Here is a 21478-nt window from a genome sequence, read left to right on the forward strand (position 1 = left end):
AGAGATGTAGGTCAGTAGGCAAGCAATACCTACAGCCACACCACCCTGAACAAGCCTAATCTCGTCTTATCTTGGAAGCTAAGCACGGCCGGGCCTGGTCAGTACTTCGATGGGAGACCACCTGGGAATACCAGGTGCTGTAGGTTCTATTTTTTTAGATTTTTTTTTCTCTCTTGTTCCTGCTTTCTTCAATGCCGGTGTTGAGATGTATAAGAGATGTAGGTCAGTAGGCAAACAATACCTACAGCCACACCACCCTGAACATGCCCAATCTAGTCTGATCTTGGAAGGTAAGCAGGGCCGGGCCTGGTTAGTACTTGGATGGGAGACCACCTGGGAATACCAGGTACTGTAGGTTTTTTTTTTGGGTTTTTTTTTTCTCTCTTGTTCCTGCTTCCTTCAATGTTGGTGTTGAGATGTATAAGAGATGTAGGTCAGTAGGCCAACAATACCTACAGCCACACCACCCTGAACAAGCCCAATCTCATCTGATCTTGGAAACTAAGCAGGGCCGGGCCTGGTTAGTACTTGGATGGTAGACCACCTGGGAATACCAGGTGCTGTAGGTTTTATTTTTTTCGATTTTTTTTTTCTCTCTTGTTCCTGCTTTCTTCAATGCCGGTGTTGAGATGTATAAGAGATGTAGGTCAGTAGGCAAACAATACCTACAGCCACACCACCCTGAACAAGCCCAATCTCGTCTGATCTTGGAAGCTGAGCCGGGCCGGTCCTGGTTAGTACTTGGGTGGGAGAACACCTGGGAATACCAGGTGCTGTAGGTTTTTTTTTTTTCGGTTTTTTTTTCTCTCTTGTTCCTGCTTCCTTCAATGCTAGTGTTGAGTATGTATTATTACATGTGTCAGTGTTTATGTATTGGAGTGTTTTTATTACAGTGCCTGAAACATGCTTAGAAATATGATTTCCCTTAGAATTGCAACTGAAAGGTATGAGATGTATTCCATTACATAGGCAAACCGAGGGGGGGGGGTTCCTAGTGCCTGGAAACCCCCCTCCAAGCCTGGGGTGCTGTATAATTGAGGTGGCTAGGCCCTGCCTCCTCTTCACACGGCTCTGTTTTAAAAGGGAGAGCTGTGTGCACCTAAAAGTACTGCATGCAGCATTACCCATGTATATTATGGGGATAGGAAGAATTGGAGAACAGCCAAGCACTGTCTAATGTTATAGCCACGCCCCCATGCATGCTGGTTACGCCCACTGGTGGCGTGGTGTATAGATCCCCCTCTACAAATCCTGCGTTCACCCCCGCATAGAAGGAAACACGAATTCCGTCACCAATGTTAAAATGCTACCAAAAAATCAAAGTCAAATTAATCTAGCTGACATTTTCTGAACTATTTTCAATTTAAATAGCATTCACTAAAAATGTTGAACCGGCCTTGGATTTACTCCTGGTCATGAAATGGATAAACATGAAGTTGTTTTAACCAAAATAAAGCAATTAGATAAACAGTTCTTTTCACTAGAAAAATGTCTCAATAGTCACTCAACAGAGACTCAAAATATTTTAAATAACTCACTGAAAAAGACATCTCATGACGGTAAGTTCAAGGTAGTTCATGTACACAATGACTCAGTATTACTTTGAACTTACAGACACATGGGTGTTGAAATACAAAACTTTTTAAAAGTGTAGCCAAATCCTTATGCATTGACTTCATTTAACCGAACACCCAAACTGTGTCTGTGTCTTTATTTAATCATAAGGTTTTAGTTATGTTTTCTGGGAATCATGTCATGGTTGAACATCAAGCATTTTTATAGCCATGAAAGAACATTTCTAACAGAGGTTATACTACGGCATTGTTGTATCAGACTATCCCTGACAAGTCAACATTTGGGTGCATGGCCTAGCAGCCATTCTGTGGATTTGAAACCCCACAGATTAGCTTTCATTAATTAACAAAAATTATTAGAACTCACTTCACCATATGTGTCAGCTACAAGGGCAAAAAAGTTAAACATATATTCTGGAATATACACTTAAAATGGTAAACAAGAGAAAACAAACATAGGAATTATCAGGAACAAAAAAATCAATACATTAACAAAACAAAGCAATCATAGGAATTATCAGGTACAAAAGAAATCATTGAACTAAAACCTGTTTTAGTTCAAAGTGCAAAAATCACTGGCATGAAGCAATTGACAAAACATTATTTGGTCATGAAAGATGCAGTTAAATCAACATTGCCTTTGCCTTCCTAAAGCTCTCTAGTGACCCATCACAATATGGGCAGAGTATATGCACTGTATGTAGGCAGAAAGTGGACCACATATTAAATTTGTAAAGATGCAGAGAATTTTATAGAAGCAATGATAATTGTGGACACTTCAATCATTAATGTTATTATTACCTATCAGGTGGTCCCATGGTGTTTCATGCTGCACTAAAGAAGAAATGCTGGGAAGCGGTCATACTCACTAGACACAGGAATGGATATTACAACTGGACTGACATTACATCTGCTTAAGACAGACTATGACACAGAACATGTGGGCAGCATGGAATCCATCATGTTGGAATGCGCTGCATTGAACAGAGATTTAAACCAATATATAGACGCAGTTGAGTAGACCGTACTTAAGTTCAAATGTGACCCACCGGATGAGATCTAAGAGAGCTTGTACATGAGAGATACACTGCGCTTCAGAAGAATAATGCAGAGGATGCCCTGAGGATGATTTGGTACCATTCTTTTTTCATGGCTGTGTTCTTAGGCAAAATTGTGAGTGATCCCAATCCCACCAGTGCAGAGCTTGCTCAGGAATGGCAGCAGGCAGGTGTGAGTGCATCTGCACGTATAGTGAGGCAAAGACTTTTGGAGGATTGCTTGGTGTCAAGAAGGCCAGCAAAGAAGCCACTTCTTTCCAGGAAAAACATTAGGAACAAACTGAAATTCTGTAAAAGGTACAGGGATTGGGTTGCTGAGAACTGGGGTAAAATCATTTTCTCTGATGAATCCCCTTTCAGATTGTTTGGGACATCTCTTGTCCGGAGAAGGGAAAGTGAGCGCTACCATCAGTCCTGTGTCATGCCAACAGTAAAGCATCCTGAGACCATTCCCTTGGCTTCTCAGCCAAGGGAATGGGCTCACTCACAATTTTGTGTAAGAACACAGCCATGAATAAAGAATGGTGCCAAAACATTCTCTAAGAGCAACTTCTCCCAACCATCCAAGAACAGTTTGGTGATGAACAATGCCTTTTCCAGCACAATGGAGCACCTGGCCATAAGGCAAAAGTGATAACTAAGTGGCTCGGGGATCAAAACTTCTAAATTTTGGTTCCATGGTCAGGAAACTCCCCAGACCATAATCCCATTGAGAACTTGGTCAATCCTCAAAAGGCATATGGACAAACAAAAGCCCACAAAATTCTGACAAACTCCAAGTAAGAATTAGGCAAGAATGTGCAACAATCAATCAGTATGTAGCCCAGAAGTTGGTCTGACAGCATTGCAGGGTGAATTGCATAAACTTAATGTAATTGTCAATAAAAGCCTTTGACACTTATGAAATGCTTGTAATTTTACTTCAGTATACCATAGCAACATCTGACAACAAGGTCTAAAAACACTGAAGCAACAAATTTTGTGAAAACCAATATTTGTGTTATTCTCAAAACTTTTGGCCATGACTGTAGACATCCATGCTTATATAACATCTGCAAGCAACGTTGTTCTTTATTAATTAAATTGTTGTCTTTATAACGTTAAAAAAAAAATAATAATAATACTCCACCATTCTTTGGATGTTGATAGTAGGATTAGGTGGAGTTACAGCAGAGGTGTCACTAATTTTCATAAATTCTTTTACAGTAGACCAGACGGTAAATGTATCAAGCTCCGATTTTGAAAATCCAGCGATTTTCTCGGGAGAGTTGAAACTCGCTGATGTATGAACCTGAGATTTCATGTAAAATCGCCAGAGATGTGTTTCTGTCAAAATCGCTATTTCCAAAATCGATAGAGATCAAAGTCCCGACTGTTTGCCACTCTAGCTATACAAGTCTCAAATGTATGAAGCTGCGATTAAGCAAACTTTCCTGAGTTTGCTTTAAAAATCGCCAGATACAACACACTGCATCCTATCAGCGTGATTACTAAACACATCACTGTTACACCGTCCCTGTCTATGCAGCCGGAGGTCTCGGCAGCTGTCAAAAGTTTAAAATCAGAGAAATGTTCTAGAAAAAAAAAAAGCGTGTGATCCCCCTGGCTGACCACTATTCACCCTAGTGCTGCCAGCCTAATGCTGATTGCGTGAAGATCGGGGAAAAATTTGCGTGGTGTCCCCGGATTTTCACATTAACCAGCACTAGGCAAACCAGCCGGGATGGGTGGTAATATAGTAGGGGTACACGTGGCAGGGATCCCCCTGCCATAATGACACACCAACCCCAGACTGTTCAGCGCTGTCATGGGAAAACCCCTTATACTATAAATAGACCTTGCGCTGAGCTAAGTTCATTGCATATCAAAGCTTGTACACTGTACAAGCTGTTTAGCGCCGCCTGTCATTTTTTAATTTTTTTTAGCTAAGCATGTTCCGGAGTGGAATACAAATATGGGGCCCCTACTGGGCTGAAGATTAGAAGACTGCAATCGACAAGAGGCCCTCCTGGCCAGAAAAATTGAAGATTATTACAAGCATGAACTTTGGAACTACAAATTTATTTATGGACATGGTGTACAAGCATTTTTGGATTCAAAGCTGCTGACGAAAGAAGAAGAAATCTGATTGGTAAGTATATTGGGTTTATTATGTTCAATAAATGTATATGGTATTAATGAGGGTATGTATTGTATTTATTGGGGTTTTATTATTTTTATTAAAATGTTGTGGTTAAAAATAGGAGTTGTGGTTTATTTAACATTTGGTTTTGTGGAACTACGGGTCTCAGCCAGCCCTGGGTGACAGGGCATGTTGGCACTTGTGGTTCTCCAAGTCTGGGACTTGTAGTTCTAGAAAACAAAATGGCATCCGTTTGGTTGTTTTACTTAATTTTCACTGTTATTACCCTACACCAATCGCCCAGGGGGAAGAGCCCTGGGCAATGGGTGTCCCTAGAGTGGGGGCCCACTTGTTTTTTTAGGCAGACCCCACTCCCTAGGGAATCCAGCCCAGTGCTGAGCAACTTGGGATTGGTTTGTCATTATGCCGCGTGTCCCCCTGCTATAGTGCTTCCCAACCCGGCTGGTTTGCCTAGTACTGGTTATGTGAAAATCTGGGGGACCCCACGCAACTTTTTCACTGATTTTCACGCAGCCAGCAGTAGGCTGGCAGGACTAGGGTTAATAATGGCCAGGTGGCGGGAACCCATGCTTTTTTAAAAAAAACCTTTTATCTGTTTTCAAACTTTTGACAGCCACAGGCACACCGGCTGTATAGACAGACAGTGTAACAGTGATGTGTTTAGTAATCACACAGCTAAGACACACAGAGTTAGCTAAACATGGGAGAGTTAGCTAAATACGGGAGTGATTGACATCGCAGTAAATCGCCAGAGATGACCAGCGATTTTTAAGATCAGAGTAAAACTCACAGTTTAATACATCTGGCGACTAAAATTGCGGGTTATCCCTCACGATTTTCCGCAATTTTAATTCGCTAAAAAATAATCGGACCATGATACATTTACCCCCACATGTCAAAATGTTGTGCTGAGTAATCTGCATCATCAATGGGTATCTTGGCGAAAATTAAGTTTTGCAAAGCACACAACAGTATTTAGCAAATATAGGTAACATCAGCACACAGCAGCAGCTGATAGGAAAAGTGGTGCAAGATGGAATTGTCCTTGGGCCCTCCCACTCACTCTTATGTTGGATCTTAAAAAGGACATGCACAATTTAACAAACCATGCAGTTCAGCGACAAGGAGTGCCACTTTTGTGGCTAAAGTGCTTGGTTTGTTTGGGCCCTGTGAGGAAACGGTGCTACTGGACTGAGAACTTTTTATTCATCACCCGTTTTTCACAGATTGATGTACTTTTTAATCCTTGGCCCAGTCTAAGTATATACATCAGAACATCGCTGTACTATGTGTATTATTATTTCATGTTATTAGGTACATTTTGCCCTTGCTATTACCTGCAATATTGTATGTATTGTATGTCTTGATCCCATTCCCTCACAAATTGGTAGGTCCCTGTCTCCTGTGCTCATTCTCCCTCTAACTAAAATCTGTAAACTATCTCTTTCTACTGGTATTTTTCCATCTATATTCAAGCATGCAGTGATTACTCCCATTTTAAAAAAACAGAATTCTGACCCTAACTCTCTCATAAATTACCGCCCCATCTTCCATCTCCCAGCTCCCATGCCCCTCCAAGCTTCTCGAGAGAATTGCCTACACACGCCTCACACACACTTTCTTACAGCAAACAACCTATTGGATCCTCTTCAGTCAGGCTTTCGCTCTCAACACTCCACAGAGACTGTGCTGACCAAAGTTGTCAATGATTTGATCACAGCAAAAAATAATAACCAATACTCTCTTCTAATTCTCCTGGATCTCTCTGCTGCATTTGACACTGTTGACCACTCTCTCCTCATACAAACGCTACAATCCCTAGGTCTTGAAGGCGCTGTCCTATCCTGGTTCTCATCCTACCTATCTAATCGCTCTTTCAGTGTTAATTTCTCTGGATCCACCTCTGCTCCGCTTCCTTTATCAGTTGGAGTTCCACAAGGCTCAGTCCTAGGTCCTCTGCTATTCTCTATTTACACCACTTCTCTTGGAAAACTAATAAACTCCTTTGGATTTCAGTATCATCTCTATGCGGATGATACACAAATTTATCTATCCTCTCCTGATCTTTCACCATCTGTGTTGTCTCGCGTTACTGACTGTCTTTCTGCCATTTCATCTTGGATGTCTTCTCGCCAACTCAAACTCAATATTTCAAAAACTGAATTAATAATATTCCCACCCAAAAACAGAAGCTTCCTGCCTGACATTTCTATTTCTGTCGATAACATGACCATAAATCCCACCCCGCAAGCTCGTTGCCTAGGTGTAATCCTTGATTCACAACTGTCGTTTATTCCCCACATCAAATCTATATCTAAATCATGTTACATACACCTAAAGAACATTTACAGAATACGTACATATCTGACACAAGACACCGCAAAAACATTAATTCATGCACTCATCATCTTCCGCAAAAACATTAATTCATGCACTCATCATCTCCCGCATCGACTATTGCAATTCCCTCCTTACTGGTCTTCCCAAAGTCAGACTTGAACCCCTACAATCTATTTTGCACGCAGCGGCTAGACTGATTTTCCTTACAAACCGTTATTCCTCTGCTGAGCCACTCTGTCAGTCTCTACATTGGCTGCCTGTATTTCAACGAATCCAATATAAAATTCTTCTACTAACATACAAGGCCATCAACAAAATTGCACCGACATACATTTCCTCACTTGTCTTGAAATATTTCCCTACTCGACACCTCCGTTCTGCACAAGATCTATGTCTCTCCTCCACTCTCATCACATCATCCCATTCTCGGTTACAGGATTTTTTCCGGGCTGCACCTACTTTGTGGAATTCCCTCCCACGCACAGTAAGACTTTCCTCTAGTCTTCAAACCTTCAAGCGTTCACTGAAAACCCACCTCTTCAGACAAGGTTATGATATTCCTCAACCATCATCCTAATTTCCCTAGATTACCCTATTACCATCCTCTACACTGCTAACGCAAGACAACAACCTTCTGACCAACATTGCAACACACATAGCCCTCTCAGTACTTTTACCTTTGCAGTCTGGCTGGTCCATTGTGCAATATGATGAAGCACATGCCCTTGTGTTTCTAACTCCCATTGTCCTATAGATTGTAAGCTTTCGAGCAAAGTTCTCTTACCTCTCTGTCTGTATGTATTACCCAGTATTGTCTTATTAATGTTTGTTCCTAATTGTAAAGCGCTACGGAATTTGCTAGAGCTATATAAATAAATGTTGATGATGATATTAGAAGTAGAAATATTATTGCCATATTGTGTGAAAATAACAGGACAGCAGAAATCATTTTGCTTGTGTTAGCTAAGGTAATTACCATTTGTCTCAAATGTCCATTGTCATGAGGTGTGGCTTCATCATCATCATTTATTTATTTATATAGCGCCACTAATTCCGCAGCGCTGTATAGAGAACTCACTCACATCAGTCCCTGCCCGAATAGAGCTTACAGTCTGAATTCCCTAACACACAGACACACACACAGACTAGGGTCAATTTTGATAGCAGCCAATTAACCTACCAGTATGTTTTTAGAGTGTGGGAGGAAACCGGAGCACCCGGAGGAAACCCACACAAACATGGGGAGAACATATACAGATAAGGCCATGGTTGGGAATTGAACTCATGACCCTAGTGCTGTGAGACAGAAGTGCTAACCACTAAGCAACATGGCTTAGATCTGGTTTGTAATCAGAACAATGTCTGAGTGACTTGACATTGCTAGCTGGCAGCCCACGCTAGTTAGCTAGGTCAACAGGTAATCTTAGAGGTAATTAGGTTAGAACTTCTAGATGATATGCAATGTGCCTCCACAGTAATATACTTCCTGAAATAGCATTGGGAAATGTATTAACAGGTATCAATATACATGTTATTGCTTCATAATGTATCACAGACTCAGATTGTGTAATGTTGCGGATACAATGTGTCAAATGTCTTGTTTCACGTAAGCGTGAAGTGTCATTCCTTGATGTTATATCATAACCCTTTGTTTAGTGTATCCAGCCAAATAGCTAATTGAGTCAAGCCATTCCATTGTATAATGGAGGTAACAGAGACAATATGTTTAACGGCTAAAGTATCAACTGATAGACCCCTGCTGAAAGGGGGAAGGTTGAGACATTTGACCCTACTCCCTGTGTATACAGCCAAGAATATAAGGAGAGCAGAATGCCAAGAGGGCTATTCTGGCTTGGAGGATCCTGGTCTACAAGAGATCAGGGAAATGGACTCAGGGCAGGTATTGTAGTGCCGCCTAAGGAAACCCTACCAGGACAGGGTCTGTGTGAGCCAATATCCCAGGCTGGGCGACATGGTAACTGTCTAGCTAAAGTAGTGGTAATATTGCGGGAGGACAAGACTCTGAAAGAGACTGAGATTATTATTTTGGAGTGCTGGCTGCAAGAGGCTGCTGGAGGATATATGCTACCATTTACCCTGTATCTTGTGAACATCTTGTGGTGTTGTGCTGTCATAAGAAAGCCTCATTTTGGATATACTCTGGTCTACCCGAGTGAGTTGAATTCCACAGAGGGTAACTGCCACCCCAGGGTGGTATCCTCACAGACCCACACAAAACAAAATGGGCTTAAGGCACCTAAGCTAATGAACCTTGCACCAGTGAAGCAGTTCTTGCCAGTGATAAGAAGAAGACCATTGTCATGCCTGGGCATAAGACCAAAAAATTCATCTCTTATGCGTGGAATTATTTTCTTAGCAGCCACTAGAAAAATGTATTCTTCAAATATGGCTGCAAAACACCCCACTTTCCATTACACGTTTCAGAGAAAAATGAACATACCAAATCAGGATGCACTAGATGGAGGTCACCTTTCACAAAGAAAGAAGTGTGAGAGCATTTTTTTGAGGTGTGGGAGAGCTACATACACACTCTTCCCCATAATCTAAAAAAACACATGAAACATTCCTTTCAAATTACCACATGGTATGAACTCCAGTCATCAACGTATAATTGAATTTACCATAACCTTTTACCTACAACCCATGGGAACCACACTGGAGCCTGCCCCACCCCACACCCATGCTGCAATGGATGTCTACAACCTTTTTTTGCAAGGACCAAAGTAAGTCAATCGGTTTCAAGTTGCTTCCTCCTCCACCTTTGTTCCCCTAATTTCGTTTCTGCTAACCTTGTGTTACATTCCTTTCTCTTTCCTGCCAGTATGACATGCAATGTTTGTTTTAATCATTAATCCTTAAATCATACTAAGTCAATTGTAGACAAACTCATACAGTAAATTGACGACTGTTTTCAAGTTTAGTATTGATACAGCATCCATATTATAACTAGAGATGCTCACTGACCCCACGGAAGTGGTGTTGGTTTTGGTTTTGGATCTGGATTAACTTTGTGTTTTGGTTTAGGTTTTAATTTTGGCACAACCAACCTTGTGTGTTTTGGTTTTGGTTTTGGATCTGTATTTTTTTTAGACAATTTGCTAAAATATGCTAAAATCCCATAATTTTGCTCTTTTTTTGATCCTACATTATTATTAATCTCACTAACACTAATTGCAAGTCATTCGCAGTCAATTTTGACCACTTCACAGTTCACAATATTATTTTCATACACTTTCAAACAAATATTACAGCAGTTCTTGCCAGTGATAAGGAAAAGGCCATTGTCATGCCTGGGCATAAGACCAAAAATCCACCTCTTATGCGTGCAATTATTTTTACACAAATCCTGACAACAGTTGTCTAGCCATTTGTGGCATTTTTAAAGCCACACTCAGTAGAGGTAGGAACCTTAACCATCTAGGATCTTCATCCGTGTTACGGCATTTGAAGCGAGTTCATGGAAAGCTGTTTGGAAAATCAGAAATTTATGTTAAAAAATAACAACAAGCAGTCCAGCATCATCTACCTCCCTTCTCTCATCTAGATCCCAGCACTTGCAATCTACACCACCAACACCTTCATCATCAATATCCTCACAAGTGATAGGAGTTAGTCCTGCATCCAAGTTGCTTAGGCTAGATGACTCCTCCACTAACCATGATTCCTCTGAAGATATGGGGACAAGCGGAACTGGGCAAACTAAAGATTATTTGACTGTGACAGCCCACTGGATTGGTGATTCGCCTTCACTAGCAGTAACAGCAGCAGCATGTACCCAAGTATGTCACAATTTTCAGAAGTAGGATACTCTGTGTATCAGCGGCTTCACTAAGAGGCATACAGCTGACAATTTGTTACAAAAAGTAAGGGATGTCATTGCAACATGGCTAATCCTGCTTGGACTCTCCTGACGATATGTGATTTCTGATAATGACACCAATGACACCAATATTGTTAGAGCAGGGGGGAATTCCATCACATTTCCTGTTTTGCTCACACAATCAACTTGGTGTTACAGAACTTTTGAAAATGACAATGATATGCAGGAGATGCTTTTTGTGTCCTGAAAAATTTAGGGTCATTTTCAGGATTCTGCAACAGCTTGTAGGAGAATCCAACAGCTGCAAGAAGACTAGAATTTGAGGGGAATGTACTTTAGTCCAGTGAAGTAGTCACCTGTGAAGAGAGTGCAGACACAGTTAGCTCGAGTCAAGTGATTGCCTTAATTATACTTTTTGAGAAGCAGCTAGAGAAATTGAAGGATGAAATAAAACTAAGCAAATCCGCTACCTATATTGTAATTGCAGGTCTAGGACTTAATTCGCTTCGCCAGGATCCAAGAGCTATCAACATCTTGTAATGACGTCTCCTCCTTCAGTTTCTCTGGCAACTGCTTCTCAGAAAAAACTTAGCTTTCCCAAGATACCCAGTGGAGATACAGATGAGTCAGCACAACATTTTGACATTTGCTCTGCTATAAAAGAATTGCCCAAAAATCGTGACAGCTCTGCCATAAAATGAACTACAAATTTCATGAGGAAGGCCATTATCGGCAATTACATGAAAGTACACAGACTTGTGTGATGGTGGACTCCAGCGGGGATGAATTCATATTATTTGAGGAAGATGTACACAATGATGAAGGATAAATATGATGACAGTGTAGATTGCAGGTGCTGAAATCTAGCTAAGAGAATGGAACTACATGATGCTGGTATGCCTGGGTAGAATGATATCTTGGCAATTTTATGCTTTTCTACAGTAAAATTTTAGCTATTTTTAGAGAGGTTTTTTTTTTCTTTAAAAAGGTACAAGCTTTTTATTTACATTTTTATTTCCCTGACTTAAAACCACTAAGCACTTGAACATAGGCTTTAGCACATGAGGTAGAGTGATTAGTATCATCATAACTGAGACTGAAGAGTGACAACTACAATGTCACCCCTCCTGTTTCTGTATGAGCTATGGCACAATACAATGTAACTGGAGACTTTGAAGAACACTGACAGCCCTATTATTACAATTTCTGTTCCAGCACTGAAACCTGCCACTTCTCCTGTTTCTGAGTGAGCTATGGTACAGTAAAATGTAACTGCAGATTTGGACCAAGCCAACCAGCCCTATGATTTCTATTTCAGAAATGATTCTTAGCAATGGAGCACTCCTCTTTGTCTTTTATCTATATAACGCAGTAGAATTTGCCTGCAAATTCAGAAGACAAGCCTGCTAGCCCTCCTATTTGTATTTCAGCAATGACTCTTAGTAATGAAGCACTCCTCTTTGTCTGTTACCTGTATAACACTTCTGAATTTGCCTTCAAATTCAGAAAAAAAGCCTGCAAGGACTTGTATATTTGGATTGCAGCAATGAAAAAAATAGCAACGCTGCTCTTCTCTTTGGGTGTAAATAACACCCTACACTTTTTGGTGCAAATTCTGACAAAAAGGCTGCAAGGACTTGTATATTTGGATTTCACCAATGACAATTAGCAATGGAGCTTTCTTGAACACTGCTACCACCCTCCTCTTTCACTTCTGTACATTTGCCTGCCCAACTGCTTTCACTCTATCCTACCCCTTCTGTATCCCTCTCTCAAATGGCGCTAGATCACTGTGGAGGGCGGTATTTATAGATCACAAGACTCGCGAGATCCGAGATCTGACGATGCCACAATGACCTTTTTCCTCGTTTTGGAATCCAAAAAAGCGCGCAAGTACTGAGCCGACTCGGCTTGGTACTCGGATCCCCTAAGTTTGGGTGTGCTCGGTTCTTGGTAAACCGAGCCCGCCCATCTCTAATTATAACATACTCTTATAACCATTTTCCCATTTCCATGTTATTTGTACTGAAGTTCATTGAAAAAGTTTTTGAAAAGTAGTAACTAGTGCTACTTTACCTTAATGTCTTTAATTATAGATAGATGCTATAACTCTATATTTACATGACACGTTGCAACTCAAATCTGCTATATCATTAGAAATGCAATTATATATTCCTTACTCCGACATTTTTAACCATAATTGTTTTTACAAAAAATAGTGTTGTAGACCTTTTGATATCTCAGTTAATAATGGAAACTATGATATATATTGTTTTTAATTATATAGTTATTTTTTAAAACTATTTATTGGGTAAGCATGGTAATTGGCTGCAACCCATATTTAAATTCTTGTATGCACCTTTTCCAAAGAAACCACATGCAAGAGATGGAAAAACTTGTTATTCAGAGACTAAGATAAGCATTTTTATCTTCTGTTTATTCACCACATTTTACACTTTGGACTATACTCTCTACTCTGCATATTTGCCAAGATGTATGTGATTCTCTCTGCTACAGAAACATAATACTGCTTTACTCAGTTGTTTAATGCTATACTATTGATCTTGCTGGTTGGCATTGGATTGATTGTTGTTTCACTAAAATACCTATACTGAGAGAAAGTCTGTATACAGCACGAAGGAGATTTTGTTTGTTAGATGGGATTTTTAATGTCATCTGAAAGCTCAAGGGTACTAAAATAACAATCGACCAATTTTATTATTGACTGTATTGGTGGCCTAAATTATCAAACCAGAAATGCATATGCTTGGTCCGTAATTTAACTTCAAAACTGCTTGAAATTGTTTGACCACATTCATTTTAAAACTGTTACTATGAATTTAGTCCTACAATGATATGCGTTTTTTCTTTTGAATGTGACTATGCACTAGTACATCGCGCAAGTTTTTGGATCTTCTCCAGCAGGTTGATATTTTGTCTCCTATTATTCCTTGGAGATCTGGATTCAATTTCAGAATGTAACTATATTTTTGGAGAATGGATTGAATAGGCTTCCATTGACTGTTAAACGTACTAATGAACCTAACTGTTTCATTAGCTGATGTTTGTCGTCTTTGTGGAAAGATCAGAGATTCTCTGAATACACTTCTAATTTCTTTAGAAGCTTTCTTAATAAGATTCTGACTGTATCCTCATCTTGAGAGTCTCTTTCCCAACTCAGTAGCTCTTATGTCATACAGTTCTAAATTTCCACAATTTCTTCTTGTCCGGAGAAATTCCCCTTTGGGAATACTACGAATTGTTGCGGGAAAGTGGGAACTTGAGGCATGTAGAACACTGTTTGTTGCCGTTGTCTTTCTGTAAATATCAGTGGACAATTCCTTTTGGTCTGTTATGAAGATAGTGAGATCTAAAAATGTGACTCTCACATCATCAATTTCATTAGTTAGTTTCAAATTTAATTGATTCCTATTAAGATGATTAATGAATGCAACTAGCAGTTCCTTGTCTCCTTCCCATATCAGAAATATGTCATCTATGAATCTAATCCATAAGATGATATGTTGGGTATAGATTTCATTATCATGGGTGAATATTTTCTTACTTTCCCACCAACCCATGTATAGGTTGGCATAGGTGGGGGCACAAGTTGTCCCCTCGGCTGTGCCCCTCACCTGTAAGAAGAATTTGTCATCAAATGTGAAAAAGTTTTTTGTTAAAACAAATTCCAGTAACTGTACTACAAAATCATTATGTTCATTTTTGATTTTCATTCCCAAGAAATGTTTAACAGCTGATAAGTCCTTAGTGTGCTCTATGCTGGTGTATAATGCTTCAACATCACAAGTGCAAAGCCAAGTGTTGTCTTGTACAATGATGTTCTGTATTTTACTCAATACATCCATGGTATCTCGTACGTATGACGGTAGAGAAAGAACAAATTCTCTAAGATGGAGATCTACATATGTACTGGCTTTTTCAGTGAGATTATCTAGGCCCGAGACTATCGGTCTACCATGGTTTTTTTTTTTTGCATTTTTATGAATTTTGGGAAGTATGTAAAAGGTAGCAACCTTAAAATTTTCTATCCAGAGATAATCATAATCTGTTTTATTAATGATACCTTCGTCATATACTGTTTTGATGAGGTTTTGATATGATGCCAAGACAGATTTAGTAGGGTTGTGCAGTAGTTTGGTGTAGCAATGGATGTCATTCAATTGTCGGTATGCTTCTGATTTATAGTCCTTGGCTGACCAGAGGACTATGTTCCCTCCCTTATCAGAGGGTTTTATTATAACATCCTCCCATTTACTAATCTCATCAATTGCTATTCTTTCTTCTCTAGTGACATTATGACTATTTTTTTTTTTGGGCTGGTCATAAGTCTATCCAAATCTTTGGATACCAGATTTATATAGATGGATACTTCAGGACAAATTAATGGATTAGGGCTGAACACTGATTTCTTTTTTAGCTTTTTTAGCCCTAAATTGTGTTCTTTATTTGGGTCAGACATTGCTGATTCCTGTTGTAATTCTTCAAGAGTATCTATCATTTGTTGGTCTGCAGTATCCAGAACGACAGAAGATGTTGATTCATCCGGATTATTAGTGACAGCACCATTATTTTGTTTTTGTTTGAAAAATTTCTTTAATAGTAGTTTCCGGCCAAATAGATGTAGATCTTTTTCAATAATGAAGCGATTCATATTTATTGAGGGAGAAAAAGTCAAACCTCTTGAGAGAACACGCATCTGAGTTGGTGTAAGAGTTAATGTGGATAGATTAATAATCTTAAATTCATCCTCTTGTGTTTCTAGTAACGACGTTTCCTGTATTGGTCCTGAGAAGGTGCATCCCAATCTCTTATTCCTCTTTTTCTGATATTTTTGTCCCCCTTTCTCGTTTTTTTGGGTCTTTTTCTGATTCCTGTGATCTCCTCTTTCCGCCTAAAAAATTCCTTCTAGAGGAAATAGAACCTGTACGTCTAGTAGGGCTATCAAATATCTCACTGTCTGATGTTTCTACCTCCGACGTGGCATAACCCTGTTGGGCAGTTCGAGTTCTAGTATTCTGTGTCCATTGATTCCATTTGAAAATATTGTTAGGTGCTTTTATTTAATTGCAGGTTCCTTTTGTAGCTGAACTTGCCTACACAATCTACTTATAGCTGCAACATCACTGTATGGGAAGCGGTTATCATACCGAGAAACATGTACAATAGTGTACAGACAGATTATTTCCTAAGCAGCATGATGACAATACAATAGTAATCCATAACTACCTAGGATTAATCCCTTATATTCATCTCAAGAGGTTCAACCACTCAATCAGTGAATTTTAAAATACACATTTGTTTTTAAATTAGTATAGTCGGATTTATTTCGCTTTTTTGTTTGTATTAATAAAAGTTAAGTTTTATGTTTACCTCTCTCTACTCCCATAAAATATTAGAGAGTAGTGTGCACCTGGTTCATTTCTTTTTGCTTTCGGTCCACATTCTCCAGGACTCCTGCGTTTAGTGTATTCACAGAGATGAGGGAGTGAGAAGCTGGATTTGAACCTGGATGTGAAAAAGCACATTTTACATGGATAAGAACTTACTTGAGCTTATGCGTTAGGTACTATAAGAAAAAGTAAAGTCAAAATATTTTATTATAGACTATATTGTAAACCTCTTAGAATATACATGTATAAAAAACCTACAGCAAGCATAGGTTTAAAAAAAACAACCCAAAAATCAATATGCACTTTACCTAGAATGCTTAATAAATCTTAATGTTATTAATTTAAGCAGCACACAATTTTAAATTTTGAAGGTGATAACAAAAATGGTGTCACCAGTATGATGCAAATACATCAACATTGCCTTGGTCTTTATTTAGAAGAGCTATTGTCTAATATTGAAAGGTGTCAGGGAAAGTACACAGATCGTGTACACAGGAAAGTACACAGTTCGGTGGCAAGTGAGCATGAATGTTAACAGCAAATGATTTGGTCAAGCAGTATGCAGTAATGTCAATCCTTCCCTTATCTATAGAAATTGCTATTGCTCAATGTTGACTAGCCAGGGACTCCACAGAGTTTAAATAGCACATTCAAAGTTCCATATATTCAATATCTGCAGAAAACATCCCATCATGGTAAGTTCATTCTGACTTTTGTTTATTAGAATTGCCTGTTACATTTCAATTAACTGTATTAAATCTCTGTTATTGCAATGTTATAGAAGCAACTAGTAAGTATTTAAACCAGTAACATGTAACCTCATATAAAAAGTAACAATAAATAAAACACACAAGCTTTTGATCATAACACATTGTTTTGTCTCCCATGTGATAAATCATATAATGTAGCAAAAAGTGTCTCAATTTTAGAACCGTGAAGTAGAATTAGTGGTAAAGGTTAATATCAACAGCTATTGAATCTACAGCACATTAAACTATAGGGGTAGGGTCTATATATTAAATCTAGGTAGTAAATACAGTACACAGCAATAAATATTTGAAGAAGTAAAACACAGAGTTATATTTAGTTAGGGAGATTTCTTAATGTAGAACTATACATTATATTATATTTCACTGATACCAAATTACTTTTGAAATGAAGCAGAGATTTGCATAGACACAATTATAATGGTGCACAATTCAACCACTAATATTAGCAGTCTGTTAACTATGCAGTGTTTATGAATTACTAACACAAGTGCTGCTCAATGGCTATATCAGATACATTCTTTGAAACAGATTAAATAAGGGGAGAATACTCTAGTAGTGTATGAGAGTGTACACTCACAATGAAGACCCTCTTCATTGTGAGTGTACAGCTTCCTTGTTTAAAACAGCATAAAACCATACTTGCCAACTTTTGAAAATTCATTCCAGGGAGAAAGTAAAAACCAATATGGGTGTGACCCGCTCCGCCCACTGGGCGTGACCCGCTCAACCTGTACTAGTTTGATCAGCATGTAATCATAATTCTGCAGCCTGTTCTACTGCATTCTGCTCACGGAATCGCATCATATTGTGCCCACTAACCCAAAATGAAATGAGGCAACTGCGTTATTTCACAACGGGGGCCATAATAGAAATATAAAGATGGCAAGTACGCAACATACACAAACTATTGTAATACTGAATGAGTATTGACTTTCTCTGCAGGTTTTCATTTACTCCACACTTTATTAACAGCCTCAAAACTGAAAATATTTGTGACCACATACTGCGACGTTGATGCAAAAATTATTTACATAGCACCTATATATTACTAATGCTTTCACATCAGACCCAGAGCTTATTCCCTATTATATGGATACACATACTAGGGTTAATTTAAAGTTTAAAATAACCCTAGTGTGTGTATCCATATAATAGGGAATGTAGGTTAATTGGCTTCTGTTTAAATTTCAAACATAAGCCAATTAACCTAAATATAACATAGTTGAACTAAAATAATGAACCAATGTTCAAAAAAAATTAGGACCTATCAGCATTCCTGCCCCATTAAAAAATAACTTTATTAATTCAGTTAAAATAAATAAATCATCCAACTAGACATCTTGCAGTGAAATATTAAAAGGTCACATACACACAACAGTAATTTAAAATAAACTCCGCTGGTGGGGATAGATATGGGTAAAGTTGTTTCAATATTGAGAGTTTTCTCTTTAGAACAACACAACTGATGAACATAGATGATACAATACAAATATGACAGCGTGGATAGGAGGCAACCAAGGGGTCAAATAAAAACAAGGGCTAATCAATAAAATCCTCAATTGGGTAGAATATCCACAGCAATTGCAAAAATGACTGTACATAGATAAATATAAAACTCAGTGTTTATTATCCAATTAAAACTTTAATGCATATATTACCAGTATAAAATTGGTATAAAACCGTTTACAATGAGTATTAGCTCAATATTGGTTAAGGTAATACAACCTTCGTGACCACTAACATCATTTGCACATATATACCAATAAACCCAGATTTATGTCTCTTAGCCCATAAAATCAACTGTCCAGCAATATGTAGAAGATATTATCCGTTTGCCAAGATATTTTCTTTAATGAACCTACAAACTCCACTATTGTATTATAGTCATCAAAAAGCGGATATTTATAGATAAATACATAGATGAGGTGTCAGCGAACTCACACATAAAAAGATGCCTCCTCACTTACTGTATTATAGGCTGTATTATATCCAGAGGGCACTCACAGCGTGGGCGTGGAAGCTCCGTGCTCCGCAGCAATGGCCGAGGTCTTCTGGGAGATTAGCCGCGTCGCGTCATCACGCCGATGACGTCACCGGCGCATGCGCAGTTCGGCAACACCAAAATCGGCCGCAAAATTCGGGATTTTCGTGTCCTCTCCCGGGAGATTTCCCAGTATTCCGGGAGTCTCCCGGACGTTCCGGGAGAGTTGGCAACCATGCATAAATCAACAGACAATTACTCATCCTGTGGCTTAGTGATAAAGGCTTGATTGCTGACTGTTATAATATGTGCAGTATCATTGCAGATGAGTGAAATGATTTATATCCTTAAACTTTTCTTAGATAATGTATTAATATTAATGATGTTATAAACTGTAGCCATGATGCCACATACCCAATGCACAAGTCATGATGCAGGGGTTGGTTAGTTCAAAAATGAGCAGAATTTCGGTCCAGTGTAAAGTCTCATAATATGAGGCTCCTGCAACAAATTGCTTCGAATTGAATTGGCTTCTTAGATGAACATAGAAGTCACCATTTTATAAACACAGTATGAATAAAGTATAGTTTATCTTTGATTATTGGACAGCGCTCTGATATTTTTCTTTTTTATTTAGATTGCTTAGTGAACAACTTAAACGGTAATTGGAGCTGCTCATCTAATAGACATACATCTTAATTCATAAGAGCCAGATTGTTATTTTTTTGGTTATCCCCTGATTCTAGCACTTCTTGATTTCTCTGAGTTTGCAGTCATGTGATCTCTGGCTTTATGTCCTGGTTTCAGTCATGTGATAACTGACACATGACAAGTTCTCTCAGCTATTTTAACCCCACTCTGTGCTGGTCTTACCTGCTTTCGCTTTCCGTACTGTATGTTGCAGTTTAATCATTCTTTGGGGTATATTCAATTGGGTGTGTTACTGTCAAAAGTAACGTGGTCTGCGTTCTATTACCGTAAGTACGGCAATTTCAACGTCGAATTTTTGCTTGCGACTCCCTGAGCCGCGAGCAGAAATCAGTGTTAAAATTACCATATTAACGATAATAGGCTTAATGCTGCGCTACTCCAGGGGGGCTTGAAATTCCCCTCTTTGTATTGATTTCATTTTGTCTCTCGTTTTGAACCAGTGCCTGTGACCCCAACTCTGGCTTGTCTCTTATTTGGAACCTGTTTCTGACTCCTCTTTTGCCTACTGATTTGGTGCCTCCCTCCTGACATCATTCTCCAGCTAGTCACGTCAGGTGGCAGCTAGAGGGCCGCAACCTGCGGGCCCCCAGCACAACGTCCATATTTTCTTGCGGCAGTTCCTGGTGAAGACCGGGTGGCCTGTTAGACTCCATGCCATGACTTTGCCAGTGCCAATCCTGACTGATGAACCGCAATTCTATTACTTTAGTTTGAACTGTGACAAGCAGCAACGAACAGTGTTCATATGGGAAATATAAAACGCTAAATAAAAGCAGTGAGTAGCTTTCTTATAGCGCTGAGAATGTTGAAGTCTTATCACATTTCTTATACTGGAGTTCCACAAATACATGATTTTCCCAGAGTCAGGTCAAATGATGTACAGTCATATAATGATGCTTTTTGCTGTTTGATAACTCAGTCCTCTTTTGTTCTTACATGAATGTCAGAAATATCTTGTGGCAGTCATATGTGGTGCTGGATTCCTAGTGGCTCTGTGCAATGCAGCCTGCTTCATTAAAAATCCTAAACGTGGAATAACTGGTAAGCAGCCTAGATAGAGTAAGTCATACTTTACCACAAATGACACATAAATGGGTGAATTACTGCTGAAAAATCTATAGTGAAACATTCTAAAAAAGTATATTTCTATTGAATAGTTTAAGTACTATTATGCTCTCAATTTGATTATATGTTTATGTACTTATTCTATGCTACCTGTATTAGTATTTAATGGTAAACATTTATCATCACCGTTTTTTCCCCCCTATATTACTGTTGGTCATTTTTTTTACATATAATTGAGCACTTTCAAAGGGTTCTTATACGAAAGTGGATGGAGTTTCATAAAAAGTGGGGTTTTCTAGTGAATCAGGGCCAGGGCCACCTTCAGAAATAATCATGCCCAGTATGGGCCCCCGTGTCCCCCGGGCCCCCCCCCCCATGAGCAACAGCAACACATATATATCTGGGGGCCCGCAGTCCGCTGGTCTCCGCTACTCTGTCTTCAGCCTGGCTGTCACTGTGACAGCCAGATCACATGATCGCAGGGGGAATGATTCTTCCACCCCTGCGATCGCATCCTGGTGCCTGGCTGTCACGGTGACAGCCAGGCTGAAGACAGAGTAGCGGAGACAAGAGGGGCCCCAGGT

At 39.2% G+C, this 21478-nt stretch overlaps 1 long non-coding RNA gene, 2 other non-coding genes and 2 pseudogenes across 8 annotated transcripts in view; all 5 read left to right on the forward strand.

Annotated features, from left to right (window-relative positions):
* LOC142161191 (uncharacterized) overlaps positions 1–21478 on the forward strand; it is a 56955-nt gene that overhangs the window by 31659 nt on the left and 3818 nt on the right. For 2 of the 6 annotated variants that reach the window (XR_012693362.1, XR_012693364.1), the window contains exon 2: positions 20777–20870. This is a non-coding gene — a long non-coding RNA (uncharacterized LOC142161191). Of the gene's footprint in view, positions 1–9835; positions 9860–16902; positions 17063–19755; positions 19780–20776; positions 20871–21478 lie in introns of those variants that run through there. The other 4 variants (XR_012693360.1, XR_012693361.1, XR_012693363.1 and 1 more) reach the window with 4 other exon arrangements.
* LOC142095783 (5S ribosomal RNA) lies at positions 28–146 on the forward strand (annotated as a pseudogene).
* On the forward strand, positions 240–358 carry LOC142095559 (5S ribosomal RNA). Its single transcript, XR_012677809.1, has one exon. It is a non-coding gene; the product is annotated as a 5S ribosomal RNA (ribosomal RNA).
* Positions 451–569, forward strand: LOC142095611 (5S ribosomal RNA). Its single transcript, XR_012677811.1, has one exon. It is a non-coding gene; the product is annotated as a 5S ribosomal RNA (ribosomal RNA).
* Positions 664–782, forward strand: LOC142095945 (5S ribosomal RNA; annotated as a pseudogene).

This window comes from Mixophyes fleayi, chromosome 6 (assembly GCF_038048845.1).
Source record: "Mixophyes fleayi isolate aMixFle1 chromosome 6, aMixFle1.hap1, whole genome shotgun sequence".
NCBI lineage: Eukaryota > Metazoa > Chordata > Amphibia > Anura > Limnodynastidae > Mixophyes > Mixophyes fleayi.